This window comes from Plodia interpunctella, chromosome 12, assembly GCF_027563975.2.
Source record: "Plodia interpunctella isolate USDA-ARS_2022_Savannah chromosome 12, ilPloInte3.2, whole genome shotgun sequence".
Classification (NCBI taxonomy): Eukaryota; Metazoa; Arthropoda; class Insecta; order Lepidoptera; family Pyralidae; genus Plodia; species Plodia interpunctella.
Window position 1 is genome coordinate 1664863 of NC_071305.1, and position 15810 is coordinate 1680672.

At 33.9% G+C, this 15810-nt stretch overlaps 1 protein-coding gene across 5 annotated transcripts in view; it reads left to right on the forward strand.

Moving 5' to 3' along the window:
• Positions 1-15810, forward strand: part of LOC128674064 (connectin-like) — a 235357-nt gene that overhangs the window by 204812 nt on the left and 14735 nt on the right. For 4 of the 5 annotated variants that reach the window (XM_053752352.1, XM_064436282.1, XM_064436283.1 and 1 more), the window contains one exon: positions 5239-5276. The exons of the other annotated variant lie outside the window; for it this stretch is intronic. The gene's annotated coding sequence lies outside the window, so the exon portion shown is untranslated. The remainder of the gene's footprint in view (positions 1-5238; positions 5277-15810) is intronic. 5 annotated transcript variants of the gene reach the window in all.

Genomic DNA, 15810 nt, shown 5'->3' on the forward strand with positions numbered 1-15810 from the left:
AGTTATCAACTTTGACGTCGACTAAAACCTGCGCGCCGCTGACGTTTATACAAAACGGCTCACTTTGCGATTTTTTGCGTAGGTTAAAGTTAACGTTTAATCTGTAACCCACTCTATGTTTATATTGTAGTCTTTTATTGTTGTGCAACTTTTTAAAGTTTATGCTTAGCGCTTGGTAATTTATTTGAGGTAAATAGCACAAGAATCGGATAGCGTGTGCTTCCGCCCTCTATTTCTTCCCGTGGATGTCGTACGAAACTTAGGTAACAATAGTATTCACAAAGAGGGTTAACGTCAGCCTGATAAAATCACAGCTGAATCTTCAAATTCTTTAGGTTATTTTTACGCTGACCCCAGGGAGTCACAGGCCCGAACACAACCAGGAACCATAATGATGAGAGAGAGCACAAGATTGGTAAAGCACCAATGTACTTTGTGGTCACTCTCTGTGTGTGTGGAGCGCACGCAGGTCTGAGCAGGTGAGTCCTGCGCAAAAAGCGAAAAAATAATGAAGGAAAACCGTGAAAATTATATATATTAAACGCGCACATACCTTTCTTGTTTCCCATACGTATCGGACCTTGTTACAATGGACTGGGCAACTGACTCGCCGTATCTCGCTATATATGGCGACGACGTCTGCCCGGTAGAATCTTGTACCGCCATATCAGTTTTCTGCCAAGTATCGTCACAAAACTAATTATGCAACGCGAACATTTAAAAGTAGTTAATCCGTGAAAATTCTAGCCTCTACCTAACTTCACAGGAAATAGATTTGCATATTTACCATGATATATGGGACGAATGTGTTTAATTACTAAATCAAAGCTAGCATCTGTTCCTGTAATATCTAATTCACAATTGAATTTCACATACGTATTGAACTAGATTTGAGAATACCACACGTATGAAGCAAAAATGCTGCGTATTACATTAATGGTATGCTCTAAAATTGCTTGCGTTAGATTGATTTGGTAAATGTAACAATAATTTAGGCATTTAAACCAGAACATGCTTACACAAATACCAGCCTATATAATTACACAAATATCGGCTTATTTGATTTATTGGTGTTGGGTATGTAAATCGCTAATGAAGTAATTTAAATTATAATCAGATATAATTTTATCATTATCTGAGCGTGAAGAATTGAGACATTAACGAAGAAACAAACTTATATATTAGGATTTATCTTGACGACCTCGGTGGCGCAGTGGTAAAGTGCTTGCCTGGACCGAGAGGTCCCGGGTTCGACCCCGGCCCGGGTCTTGAATGTTTATATATGTATTTGTTATAAAATATAGTATAGTTGAGTTAGTTTCCCATAACACAAATCTCGACTTACTTTCTGTTTGATTTGTCCTTATATTATTTGGGATGCATTTATAATACTAGTATATGGATTGCAGTGTAAGATCAATTTCAAATACTGATTAACTACTTAAGATTTTTAGAAGCAATATTTTGTAGATCTAATCACTGCCCATTAACATTGAAACTTTCTAAAAATATTTAATATTCAAAGCTTTACAAATGTTTTAGCTAAAATAAGCTTTCAAATTAAGTTAGTAAATCCTAAACTAATAGAAAACTTAGTTAACGAACCCAGTCCATAGTTGACAACTGTTACTAGGTAACTACTATATGACGACCCATGTGGCGTAATACTCACCATGTCTGTCCGCTACCTTGCGGTCCTGAGTTCGATTCCCTACCATGCGGTTATGGGTGTGTTGTGTCCGTTTCTATCAATGGGACTCGCAAGCTTTGTGCTTAGTGTGGGCCGTTGAGTTTTGTCTATTTATTATGTTAGTCTATAAAGCGGTAGTGGGCCAATGGCTAAATCGTCCGTCTATTGATCGGATGATCCCTGGTTCGAATTCTGTGAATTTCATATGTAATTTTGGCACTTGGTTTTAATGAAGAAAAATATAGTCTGGAACTTGCAAGGTTCTTGACTATATGTTTCTGACCAAAATGAAATTCCAAAAAAAGCATTTAAAAGATATAAAAAATAAATACCTAATTAAAAAATTTAAACTCAGTCACACAATGAAATGAATTTGCTATATAAATAAACTAGCTTTTTCCCACAACTTCATATGTGAGTAAAAATCCGTTTCGCGTGGGAATTTCAGGAAATCTCTTTTTGCTCCCCTACACTGTCCTAGGAACCCACACACCAAATTCAGCTTTCTACGCCCAGCAGTTTCGGCTGTGCGTTGTCTGTCAGTCAGTCACTCAGCAACGCAAGAGTTATATATGTATAGATGTAAATCAAACAAACAGAATACGAAACGGAAAATATCCAAAATGGATTTTGTAAAAAGGCAATTGGAACACGCAGAATCTGATAAGCGTTCCCAATCAAGCTACGAGTATAAGTGGGGTCGAATCCTGGGTTCGTAAAACATGATCTTTATTTTAGGGCCACAAGCTAACATACTGCGTGTTTGGAGGTTCAAATTCTAGATGAGATACATTTTGAAAAATTTTAGCGATCTATCTTCCTAAACTTCCATTTAAAAAATTGTTGTTTCTTTTTTTAATCTGAAATTTGATATTTTATGTACGTATTTTTTTACGCAACCAATTTGATATTTTATGTGATTTCCCAAAAATATATTGCATTAATAAAAATCTTTTGTTAGTTACAATTTAAAAACAATTGATTTTTATTATTTTTACCGCAACACAATAAAAAAATATATGAAAATAAAAAAGGAATGAGTAATTATAGTTTTAAGGAGAAAAGAAAATGTAAATAGAAAGTAGTTTTCATTAAAAAATTTACCAATGTCCTTCAATCTTTCAACTTGAGATAAGTCCGTCATTTTTATATTTCTTCTTAGTAAGAATTTGTGTACAGTCAACAGCACATTAGTCTATCCAAATTCATTGCAAATTCGTCGCTATTACCACGACCTAAAGATCCATCCAGAGTAGCATCCCATACGGCGACTGTGCCACTTACAATAAAGGTATTACAATCTTCTGTCTTGAATCGTTTCCATTTTACTTTACCTCTTAGTTGGAGAACAACATTTCGCACCAAAACATCCCTAAGGGTCTTTTACTCGCGGTTATGATCCGAGCAGGCTACCTCCATTATTGCGAATTAGAATGGTACAGACAAATCTAAAATTGATAACCACTTTGATAATGATTTTTTGCTTTTAACATTCAACAGGCGCGCATTTTTTTGGCGTTAGTTTTGGATGTTTGATTGATTATGACAGTAAGAATGCATTGGAACCGACGAATTACGTCTTTATAAATAATGATATATTTTTTTTTGCATTTAATTATTAATTGTATCTGACTCGTATACTTCTGGTGTACTGTCTATCCGGCTTGGCGGGGAGATCTTGACTCGAGTTGGACTTGATAGGAGCTATTTTTTTTTACGACCTCGGTGGCGCAGTGGTAAAGTTCTAGCCACTGAACCGAGAGGTCCTGGGTTCGATCCCCGGTCATGATGGAAAATATCTTTTTCTGATTGATCCGGGTCTTGGATGTTTATCTATATATGTATTTGTTATAAAATATAGTATCGTTGAGTTGGTATCCCATAACACAAGTCTCGAACTTACTTTGGGGCTAGCTCAATCTGTGTGATTTGTCCTAATATATATATATATATATATATTTATGTTATACCGTGATAATACAGCAATTAATTGACTGATTTCAAACTAAATATGACTAAAATCTTTGATTCTGTGATACGTATGACTGAGATTACGTATGTTAATTTGGCTCCTTTTTTATCCTCACCCATTATTTTCCATACTATTACTACTATTTTGTTGGTATGTTTGACAACTGTATCAACTTTGACGTGAACTGTAAACCCTCACAGTCCTTAAGATATAAAATTGCGTAATGTGCGATTTTACACGCACCATAAAGATATAGCGATAAATGCATTTCTTAAAATTGGTACTGAAATTGTTCATAAAAATTGCGTTTACCACTATACAAGATGATTTGGGCGTACTCTAGTCAGACTGCGACCACATTAGATACAACTCCATTAAAACGTCAGCCGCAACGAGTGAACTAGTGGGGTTTGAACTAAGCAGTCGTACGAAACCTACCTAAAAACAAAACATTTTACGAACTTATATTGTGACTATCACTTAACAAATGGAAAATAAGATTTATACTCTTCACATGTTATTAAAATAATTTAATTTCCTTTATGAGAAACTAAACAACACTTATATAAGGTTATATTCTCTATATTACTTACAGTAATGGCATTCCAAAGAGGGATGACGTCAAGCAGGCGGCCGGTAGTGAATCGCTATTAAATGTTCAAATATTTTAAGCTTTATTTTTAAAGAAGACTCTGGGCTTTGAAACGTTACAGCTGAGAAATCATGAACGATTCGCCGACAAAATGTCTCATCTATTCTGTCGGCGAATCGTACGTAGATGATGGGTTCTGTCGTTCAAACGCCCGATGTCGAAACATTCTGTCGACGAAACGTTCGTACGTTACGTTTCAGACTCAGAAATCATACATACAACAGATAGGAGAGGGAACAAAATGAAATGATAAACATTAGTATTTAAATATACGGACACGTATCAAAACCAATCATCCCAAATAAACACCCTTTTAAATCCGATATACATTACCATAGTAATCGATTCCCTTTAATTTTGCACATGAATTAATGAACAAAAACTCATTTGCGTGGGCTTAAAAAATATTTGAACGTGATTATATGGGTGCTAAATGGAAAAAGAGATAAATTGTTTTATCGAGCCGTTTGCGAAATTGTTTGACCATCTAATATGTTATTAAATTTTTATTAAAAATTATAATAATATAACATAAGATAAGAGCAATTTTTCTCAGTAAGAATACGCATGTTAAATAAATATTAGGACAAATCACACAGATTGAGCTAGCTCCAAAGTACGAGACTTGTGTTATGGGATACTAACTCAACGATACTATATTTTATAACAAATACCTATATAGATAAACATCCAAGACCCGGGCCAATCAGAAAAAGATCATTTTCCATCATGACCCGACCGGTGATTGAACCCGGGACCTCTCGGTTTAGGGGCACTCACTTTACCACCGCGCCACCGAGGTCATCATATATATAGTTATCTAGCTATAGTTGTCAAATAAAAAATTAGTTTACCAACAATGCGTGATAAACAGTTAAGTATTGTTATGATAGAATTAATTTGTTTATTAATTATTTGTTACAGATTTGGATGTGCGAACGAAAAGAACTTTGAGTGCTCTGGTTAGTAATTTGAATCATTATTTGATAGTAAATGAAAAAAAAAAACATATACTCTATGCATATACTTATCAGAAGACGTATCGCCTTCGGACATTTGTATTTATTAGCAACACTTGCCACTAGATGTCGGTAGGTAGTCGTAAAAGTCATGTTAGATGCCTTTTATAATACACACGAAAAGAAAGCGAAAATGATACGTTACCCGCTTCGTTAAAATATGAAAAAGTATCTGCAAGTACTTTGTCAAATTGTTTACAGAAATATATCCGCCACAGGTTTCGTCACAATTTACTTTAACCACATTTGAAAATACTTTTTCAATAATTACAAGCAATATCCAAGAAAATAGAGATGTGGAACACAAGATTATTTTATAGATACATATCCCACTAATATTATAAATGCGAAAGTTTGTGAGGAATCATGCTTATATTTATGTTTGTTACTTTCACGCAAAATCTATTACATCGATTGTTATGAAATTTGTCACACGTGTAGAATATAACCTGGAATAACACATAGGGTAATTGTTATCCCGAAATTTACACAGGAGCGAAGCCCCGGGGCGCAGCTTATACTTTATAATACTAAGTTCTATACGAAGACGTTGATATAATTTTATTTACGACACAATAACAAATAAACGGGTTTCAAATAAACCTATCAGAACCAAACCCCTACCCTCATTCTGGAGCATCCCTTAATAAATAAACATGAGTGCAGACTTGACCAAATCGCTGAGATAAAATATGATAACTAAATATATTCTAGAAAATTGTCCATCCTCAGAAATAGTCATAAAATTGAGTGTCACGGATGGACAGCGGTTTTGTTCTTGGCTGTTCTCCAGGTTGTGTGGTCAGCGGAAATCAATTTTATATTGGTTTACTTAAAGTTTGATGTTAGAACCGTGATTAAAAGATGGAGCTTTGAAAGATGAACGATAAATTCGAATAATATTTTATGAGGACGGAAGCACATTGAGGTTCATAATATTGACTATAAATCTAGTAGAAGCTGACCTTGATATTGCAGAGAATTCAATTGAAAGTCGGCTTAAAATAAAAAAATCTGTAATTTTGTATTTCTTTTCTTCATTTTGCATGCAAGAATAATATATAATTATGCTGTCAGAATTTATTTAAATATAGCTCTACCGACTGCCAAAACCCGGTGACGAAATAGAAAAAATAGAAAACTCAAAAACATGACAAAGAGCTGTGTAGGTCAGGGTGTCTATTCTGCTAACTTTAACCCAAAACTGTTTTTTAATAGTAGATCTTATTGACACGCAATAAGAACTAATATTCAGACACTATAACGACTTATCGTAGAACCGGCACCCAGGTTTTTCTGTATGTAAATATTAGGGAATGAAAAATAAATGATCTTCAAAAGTTTAGGAGAGGCGTGTAATTCCACCCTACAATTGAACCACTCCATATTCTCCTGTAGATATCGTAAGAGGCGACTCAGAGACACATAGTCTAGGCAGCTGAGGCAACAATAATATTCCCAAGAAAGGTTGATGTCAGTCATTCCAATTCGCTATTTTACAACCCACCTAACGTTGTAATTCAAAGAATTTAACCCAAATCGGAGAATAAAAACTTTTAAGGTTAATTTTTACGGTGATCCCTGGTTTCGGAGCGTAACAACTCCGAACACAACCGGCAACAAGCGAGTGAGAATCAATAAATATGAGAGAGATAAAATGACTACTAATTAATATTTTATTGTTAAGATATGCTTAACACGTGTACTATTTCAGCGAACTATCAATAATTCCGATGAGGAATCTGCGAGGATATAATTCTGGAATCATCGGTAAATTATCTGTAAGTGATCTATGTAATAATTGATTTCGGCTGAGTAAGCTCCAGACTGGTTGGAAACACGCCAGAGTTGACTTTAGCCGACGTCAAAAGGAAGTGTTTCGTGCCAGTCGTGTCACGGCTTTATTCTATTATTATATTCGTCTTTATACTTTGCTACAGCTGCAATTTTCAAGTGAAAAGTTATTTGATCTAAAAATAAGCCTATTTTAAGATAGTGTTGTAAGATTTTACTCAATCTGGGATACCTAACTAGTATTATGAATGCTAGATTTTTTTTTTTATTTGTTACCTATTCACGCATCGTCTACTCAGCCAATCTTCTTGAAATTTCGCATAAATATAATAAAGAGTATTTATAAGGATGTAGACTACATTTTTTCCCCGGAAAAATAACTGTTCCCGTGGAAAATTATCGCGGGCGAAGCCGCGTGCAATAGCTGGTGTCAAGTATTGTAAAGTGCACGAAATATTACATATATTCCGTTTACGCCAACCATCTCTGTGCTATCCTTATCTATTTGTTGCCAGCATAAAACGCTTTTGAAAACTCATTGATGATGCTATCGCACAGTCTAAAATTTTGGCCGCTGAAATCCTAACTAATGTTAGAAATATGAAAGTAACTTCGTTTGTTTGTTTGCTACTACCTCTTCACGCTCTTCTACTTTACCAGTCTTCTAATTCAAATTTTGCATACCTATAGTTTAAAGTATGAAGAAGGATTGAGTACCTTTCATCCCGGAAAAATAACTGTTCCCGTGGGAATAGCTTGTTATAAATAATTGCAAAAATAAGTCATTTTGTTTGTTTGTTATCTTTTTATGCTCTATCAACGCAACCAAATTACTTGAAATTTTGCATATATATATTTTGAAGCGTGGCGAAGGACCTAAGGTACCTTTCATCTCGGAAAAATAATTATATACCCCTGGGAAGCCGTGGGTAAAGAGCTAGTGATAAATATTTTGCTTTGTCTAGCCAATTGCTTACTCTATATATTGATTATAGAACAACATAAAATAACATAACTATCACAAAAGCATACTCTCAGCATCAAATAGCATTATTTAAGAACAAATAAAACCTTTATTTGATCGTTTCATGTGCGAGCTGTAAGTTCGGACAAGGTACTTTTGTATATTATTTGTATAAAATATCGCCTAAATAAAATAGTGTGGACATTTTTGTAAATAATATTTGTTAATAGACGTCACGAGGTTTTATTATAGTATTCCATAATTGACCGAGCGAGCGATGCGAGCGAGATCTACAAATAAACTGGCAAAAATATTTTTTTTATATGTATGTATTTTTGTAACGCGATAACTTTCGAACCGTTGGTCTGATTTTGATTTTTGAAGGTATATGTATTCGATTGTCATTATAGAACCAGCCGTCAGTCTAAAGTCAACCATCTATGGCAATGCTATTCTCTCCTATCGGTTGCCTAGGCTGTGTCCCTTAGTCAAAATACGACATCCACGGTAGAATATAGATGGTCCTATTCTAGGACGGAACCACATGCCCCACATAATTCGAAATAGCTTTAGCACATCCATTTTGATCACATGAAAGTCCAAAAACGGATAGTATGTTTCTTATTCACCGTTCGTTCCGATGAGATAGGTCGGAAAATTGAAAACTAATATCCGATAAAACTTTACATTGCATTCCAAATGTGAGTGTTCATGCAACATAGACATGTAATAATAGCACTGAAATGAAGTAACAGCAAAAACAAACAATAATCGACGCATATTTATAGAGGATCCTTAAGCTTACACGTTGTCGGTAATATAGTGTATGAGTGAGCAAGTGAGACGCAACCAGCCAATCACATTGCAGTGCGGTTGTCGTTGCGTCACAATGGCGCAATGTGATTGGTTCGCTGCCTCTCACATCGAATCGATTCGATAGTGAGAATTGAAATAACACCTCTGTCCTCAATTTTTCGTGAGTTCGTTACTGGACAAATCCAGTACATTAGAATCGTGAGTGGTTAAAAAAGTAAATATATGATACCTGTTGAACACTAGGGGTGTCACAGGCGCGTTGCCAGCCCTGAATAAATCTTTTCACGCCCTTTTTAAAGAAAATCACATCGATTGTGCGTACTTTAGTACTACTGCGAGTTGCACGGTCAAATTTGACGTTGTCTTTAATCGGCGCGGCGCATACGTTTCGACAAAATGGCATAATTTGCGTTTTTTTTCTATGGGCCTTAGTTTATTATGTTCATGCGACACAAATGTATAATATAGTGTTTTTTGCTTGCAAATTATTAAAAAATTGCTTTCAATTTCTTATAACATAAATGTACTGAAGTAATAATTAATAATTGGCCATAAATTAATGATGGTTCGCGTGCAAGTAATCGTCTATTTAAATATGACATAAACACGGAAGTTTTACAATAACAATCTATATACATTTTTGTTTGAGTAATATTTTCTCCATTGCATGTTAAAGTCAAAATTCGTCCACTTAGGGCGAGTTGCAACGTCAAAGTTAACGATGATTTTAATCGGCGTAGCGCTGATGTTTAGACCAAATAGCGTAATTTGCCTTTTTCTGCGCTCGTTAAAGTTAAAGTCAAAGGTCCCTTATGTATGCTTAGATATTCAAAACTACGCAATGGATTCTTTTGCGGGTTTTTTTAATAGATGGAGTTATTCAAGAGGAACGTTTATATTTATATGCATAATTCACCCGTGCGAAGGGGCGGCTCGCTAGTAAACTTGTAATACCTACATTTTGCGTCTTGACTTCTTTGGAGTAAAGGCTGCGGTGAAGTTTATTGTGCCGTTTCGACAGTAGACTTAATTTTAGGTAATATTTTGTCGTCAGCAATGCATATATAATCCTAAGTTGAATAAATAATTTTGAATTTCGGTAGTGATAATTAAATTGTGAAAAATTTGTTACGTTGAAAGACTTTTCTGCCAAAAAAAAAAACTCGCCATACATATCCTGAAAACATAACCTATTCTAAAAAATTCACTATTGTCAATACTGTCTAACTCTCGATGAGATGAGATACCGCAAAATTACCAAAGAAAATATTGGGAAATTGTATTTACTAAATAATTTAAAAAAAAAAACAATTTAGATATTTTTTCATGGATACATAAACAGCTTCCGGTAATTGATATTTTAATTACTTGTTTACGCTTCATGGGTTTTATAATGGAATGGTTGTCATGAGAAAACAAACGCTCTGGATAAAGAACACAGATTTAATGAAGGAAAAACATCATTTTGCTAAATTTTAAGTGGTAAAGGCCATAACATATCGGGAGGTCCGGTGAAGGAAAACATCGTGACGAAACCTGCACACTGGTCGATAGTTAAAACTCACTAGTGTGACTACTAGACTCACTAGTGTGTGGCGACTACTAGCTACATTTACGTCGGTAAGTCGTAACGTCACGGCAGATGCCTTCAGGCAATTTGAATAAAATCTGATACAAATGTTAGTTATAACGTACACCCGAGAAGGAGATTAGTCATAGTGAGGATTAGTCATAAAAAAGACTGGTCATGTTAAACTTCTTCTTAAAAAGTCACTTCTCGTCGATGATTGGCGCTCATTAAGGCTATTTTAACTTTTGAATTATTATGTTTAAAACGGATAACAATGTATGTTAACATAAAATTTAAGTAATGAGATGAAATTGTCGGTTTGGTTTCGCGAAATTATTTTGTTTTAGATAGTATCTTATATATATATATATATATATATATATATATATATATATATATATATATATATATATATATATATATATATATATATATATATATATATCTTATATGTATGATCTTATATATATATATATCTTATATATATATATATATATATACAAATAAAACTAATCAACGAACTAAGGAACCAACGCGATATTTTTGACACGATTCAAAGAGCGATCGTGTAAAATTTATGGGCGCGCAATTTTAGTTCGCACGATATCGTTATAAAATACCGATATTTTCTGCACGCGTTTGAAATCGATGAGTCAGTGGGAAATGCCTAGACTTTTTCGAAATATCTATTTTTAGTCTAATGAATTTAAATACAACCTAAAATAGGGGAAAAAAATTAATAGTAATATTTCCATTTAAAAAATACAGGTATATATTATAAGAATTTTAATCACTTGTATTGGACATGACTAATTAATATTGGACAAAGCGGTTAGAAGTAATACGACGTGGAATTAATTTTAAAAAACTGGTTGCACTCCGGGAGTGCCGGCAGAAGTGAAAACTTGAATATGAACGTTGTGCATTTTTGACGACTTACGAATTTTCGATCAGGCTCACGTGTCCTGACGCGAGTTTAACATTTTTAGCCCATCACAAAAAGTGCACAACGCACAAAGAAGTTTTCACTTCAAAAATGTTGTCTCAATAAAAACCACCACTTCAACGTGCCGTGTGACTATGTACTTTGTTATACAAAAAACTGTTATAACAAAAAAATGTAAGGAACAATAATGGTAAGCCCTTGTCATGAAAGGGACCAACACTGTTTAAATGAGTTTGAACATTTCTTTTCAACAGTGGTCTTTCCGAAATGTCAGTAGTTTGTAGCTATATAAGAATTTACTATATATTATAAAATTTGACCCGAAAAAATGTCTGTAAAGGTCTATCTGAACCATTGCTTCGACTCCTAAACGCCTAAAGCGGGACATTTTCAAAATGTCCGTTTCCCAAATCGGGCCTGCGCGACAGGAATACAAATACAGTAATTTTCCGTTTATTCGTAACCGATCCTGAATGGGGGCGATATAGAATTATCCCTTAGTTTCGAACTGTCAATAGGGGGTTGTATTGAATAAATGACGCGGGTGGAGGGTTTGATTCTGATCTAATTTTGCCCCGACCATCGGAGGCTGCAAAATTGCATGGATTTCAATATTTCAGTTTCTATACGATCAGAAATGTTTACGAGGAAATATTTGGATGTAAAACATAAACGGATTTATGACATAAAACCTTTAGTTACTATTAGTAACAAAAAAGATTTTGTTATTATTCTATGCATTATTATGTTAAGCATGACTATGGTGCAGCCAAGATCGGCACACGGAACTCCTCAATGTGGACTGCAAGAACATGATAAACAATATTAAATACGTTCCAAACATAGCATAGATTGTACAGTGGTAGCACATAATAGGTGTCGTAACATTTCGTAGTCGTCAATCGTCGTAGTACTCGCTCTGAGTGGGCGAGTGCTACGAGAGTATACGTTGAGTTGTTGAGTTGAGTTGTACCCAGCACTCGCTCTGAGTGGGCGAGTGCTACGACAAGAGTATACGTTGAGTTGTTGAGTTGAGTTGTACCCAGCACTCGCTCTGAGTGGGCGAGTGCTACGACAAGAGAATACGTTGAGTTGTCGAGTTGAGTTGTACCCAGCACTCGCTCTGAGTGGGCGAGTGCTACGAGAGTATACGTTGAGTTGTTGAGTTGAGTTGTACCCAGCACTCGCTCTGAGTGAGCGAGTGCTACGACAAGAGCATACGTTGAGTTGTTGAGTTGAGTTGTTACCCAATACTTGGCGGTGTCCGCTAGCATTTTGGACACAGTTTATAATTTTGCAAGCTTTTATTTAGTTTCACATGTTCCGTTCTATCTGTAATCAAATCTTGCAAGTTAAATTTCAGCAGAAAGACTGCAATAAAAAAATAATCTTAATTTTAACCTTTATATAAGTGTGTTAGAAAAGTTTTTATAATTTTGGATGCTTATAAATACTAAACAAATGCAATCATGTAACGCTTAATTAACAGGAATCTAGAAAAATTGCTGGAGTTTATACTAGGTTAAAGAATCTGTTTAGCAAGACTATTTTAGAACATAATATATCCTCGGATTAAGAATTTGAAGAAAGAAATATATATATATAACCCCGTTCAACTAGATCTTGGAATAAATAAAAATGACAAATGTGTTGACCACAATAGCCATTCAGAGCCGTTTTTCAGTTATTCTGAATCGGGCGGCCATTCTGCGATAGTTATTTATGTGCTACCTGCGTGTGACGTCACAGGAGAAGAAAGGATTTATCGGTGGTCTATTCTTGGTGTAAAAACTGGGGATATTTTGAATGGAACCACCGCGAACGTTTGAATACAAGTTAAGAATATCTAAAGCGAGAAAGAAAAGATAATTTTATTTATTTGCAAAAAAGCGTGAGCCAAAACAAATCTGAACCTTAAAAAAGTTAAGTTAACGTCAAAATTGATTGATTTGCTTGATTGTAAAGAGTTTCTTTTTAATACTGCACAAATTTTGTGTGTTGGCTCAGATGATGAAAATGAGTCGGCATATAAAGAAATCGTAGAAAAATTATAATTTGGCTTATCAACATTATGAAGTAATAAGTATGATAATGATATACAATAACTTTTCATATTTTGTGTTAAATTTAAATATTAAATTAAGTTAGGAGAAATTTACAGTCAATTATTATGGTACAAAATAATAAATATACAACAATGATTGAAATTTTCAGATTTTAAAACATAGCCCTAAAAGGCTCAGACCTTTGTTTAAATTGATTGCTTAGTATATTAAATAGGTCACAAAATGATCAGCAATATTAATCCATTCAGCTAATGATTTGATAATGTTAGATTCATCGATAAGTTTGCTAAATTAATATTAGTCGAGTCTCGCTGAAATGATGTGTCTATCAGGTCTAATCTCGACTAGATTTATTGTTTAATTTGAGAACCTAACGTTAAACTAAATGTCGTAATTATGCCTAATAACGACGACACGACACGGCATAATTATTACAATAACAATTATTATTATAATTATTATGTCGTGATGCAGGATGATTTTCTAGGAATTTAAAAAAAAAAGAACAAAGGGATGCAATGTTGATACTATTTCAGATTATATTCTACCCGTCTACCAAACATCAAAATCCGTTAAGTAGATTTTGTGTGATTGAGTAATAATTATCACACACTCTAATCCAAACGTTCGAATATTTTATAATATTTGTGAAATGTAATATAATCAGTATTTTAAGCTGATCCGAAAGCGAAATAAAAAATAGAAAGGCGTTACTTCTATTCCCGCGCAAATCATAAAAATTTAATAAAGGGAAAGTACTACAAATTTGAGATTCTCTCGTAGGCGATAGGCTAGCAAACCGCCACTATTTAACTGCTAAATGTGGCCTCTAGTTTCGACTGGAATTTCAACTCTTGGCTCTGTCTACTCCGCATCGGATAAAAACATAGAATACATAAAAAAGTATGCAAAATATCTGCATGAAGACATAACACTCCTTTTATGCCATTTGTATTAAAACACAAATACTAAGTAGCTAGAATTTGGCATACGGTTGCTGTGGCGATGCCAAGACTAAAGTTCGAAACGATCACTCTTGGATATCCATCATGCGCTTATTAGACTTGTTAGAACTTGGCCAGTGTAGGATACAATTTTGAATTCAACATTTAGAGTCTAGAATCTAGTCTAGAAATATTTTTTTATCAAAAAATAAAATAAACTTAATGATGCGGACTTATTTAGGCATTGTATAGTTATAAATATACTTATATGATAAAGTTAAAATGGAAATTGTGTGTGAAAACCTAAAAAAAATAAACTCCTTAAAACTAGAAGCTCGGGTTTGCGCAACTTAACATACTTACCTAGATATACCCTATCTTCAGTTAACAATGTCCACGGTAAAATAATGTGGGAGTATTTTCTGTTTTCTGAGTATTTTCATCTATATTGAATGAATACCCTAACAATATTTGTGAGCAAATAATTAATTTGGAAACCAGTATAACCAAATGTAAATTAATGCTTAAGAACTATATATTAACTGAGTAAATTTGTAATGAGTTGTGACTCACCTTACCACGTATAAACCTATATAGGTTTTTGTTGGTAGTGCTTGTATTTTTCATATAAATTATTGTAACATAAATAAAGAAATAAAAAAAAAGGTGGACCATTTCTTTTGATAAAATTTATTTTAATGAATGAATGAATATTTATTGCCAAAAATTAAACACCACAACACAAAATAATGGTAACACGTAAGTAAAAAAAAATCTTATTTCCGATTAAATCTTATATTTATTATAAAATTTATATTTTGGTGTTGTAGACAGTATCTACTCATATAATTAGTCGACGAAATTTGAAATGTGATTATTCGTTATTTCTTTTCACCCTCATTTAACTACCCTTAAAGATCAAATTTTAAGAAATCCTGAACCACTGGTTTCATTATTTTTGTTGCGTAGCAAACTTTCAAATAATTTTCAAGTAAGTAGTAAAGATTTTTGTTATTTTTCATACAATTTTTACCCCTTTGGGGGTCGAATTTTGAAAATTACTTTCTTATCCGAGCACTAAGTAATAACCTAAAGATACTGCCCAAATTTCACGTTTATAACTTCTATGGTTTAGGCTGGGCGTTGATAAGAAATAAAACGCTTGTTCATGTGCCTGAAGTCAAAGATTAGTTTACGCCCAGTATTGTATCCAGTTTCAACTCAAAAAGTCGAAAGTAAACCCAAATATTTGTTTGTATTGTACAGAACATAAATAATAAAAAAAAAACAATTATTTATTGCCAATCATTCAACGCGATCAACTTATTTAAGGTTCATCGCCCGCGACTAGTGTTTGGCACTTGAGCTCGCCTGTGT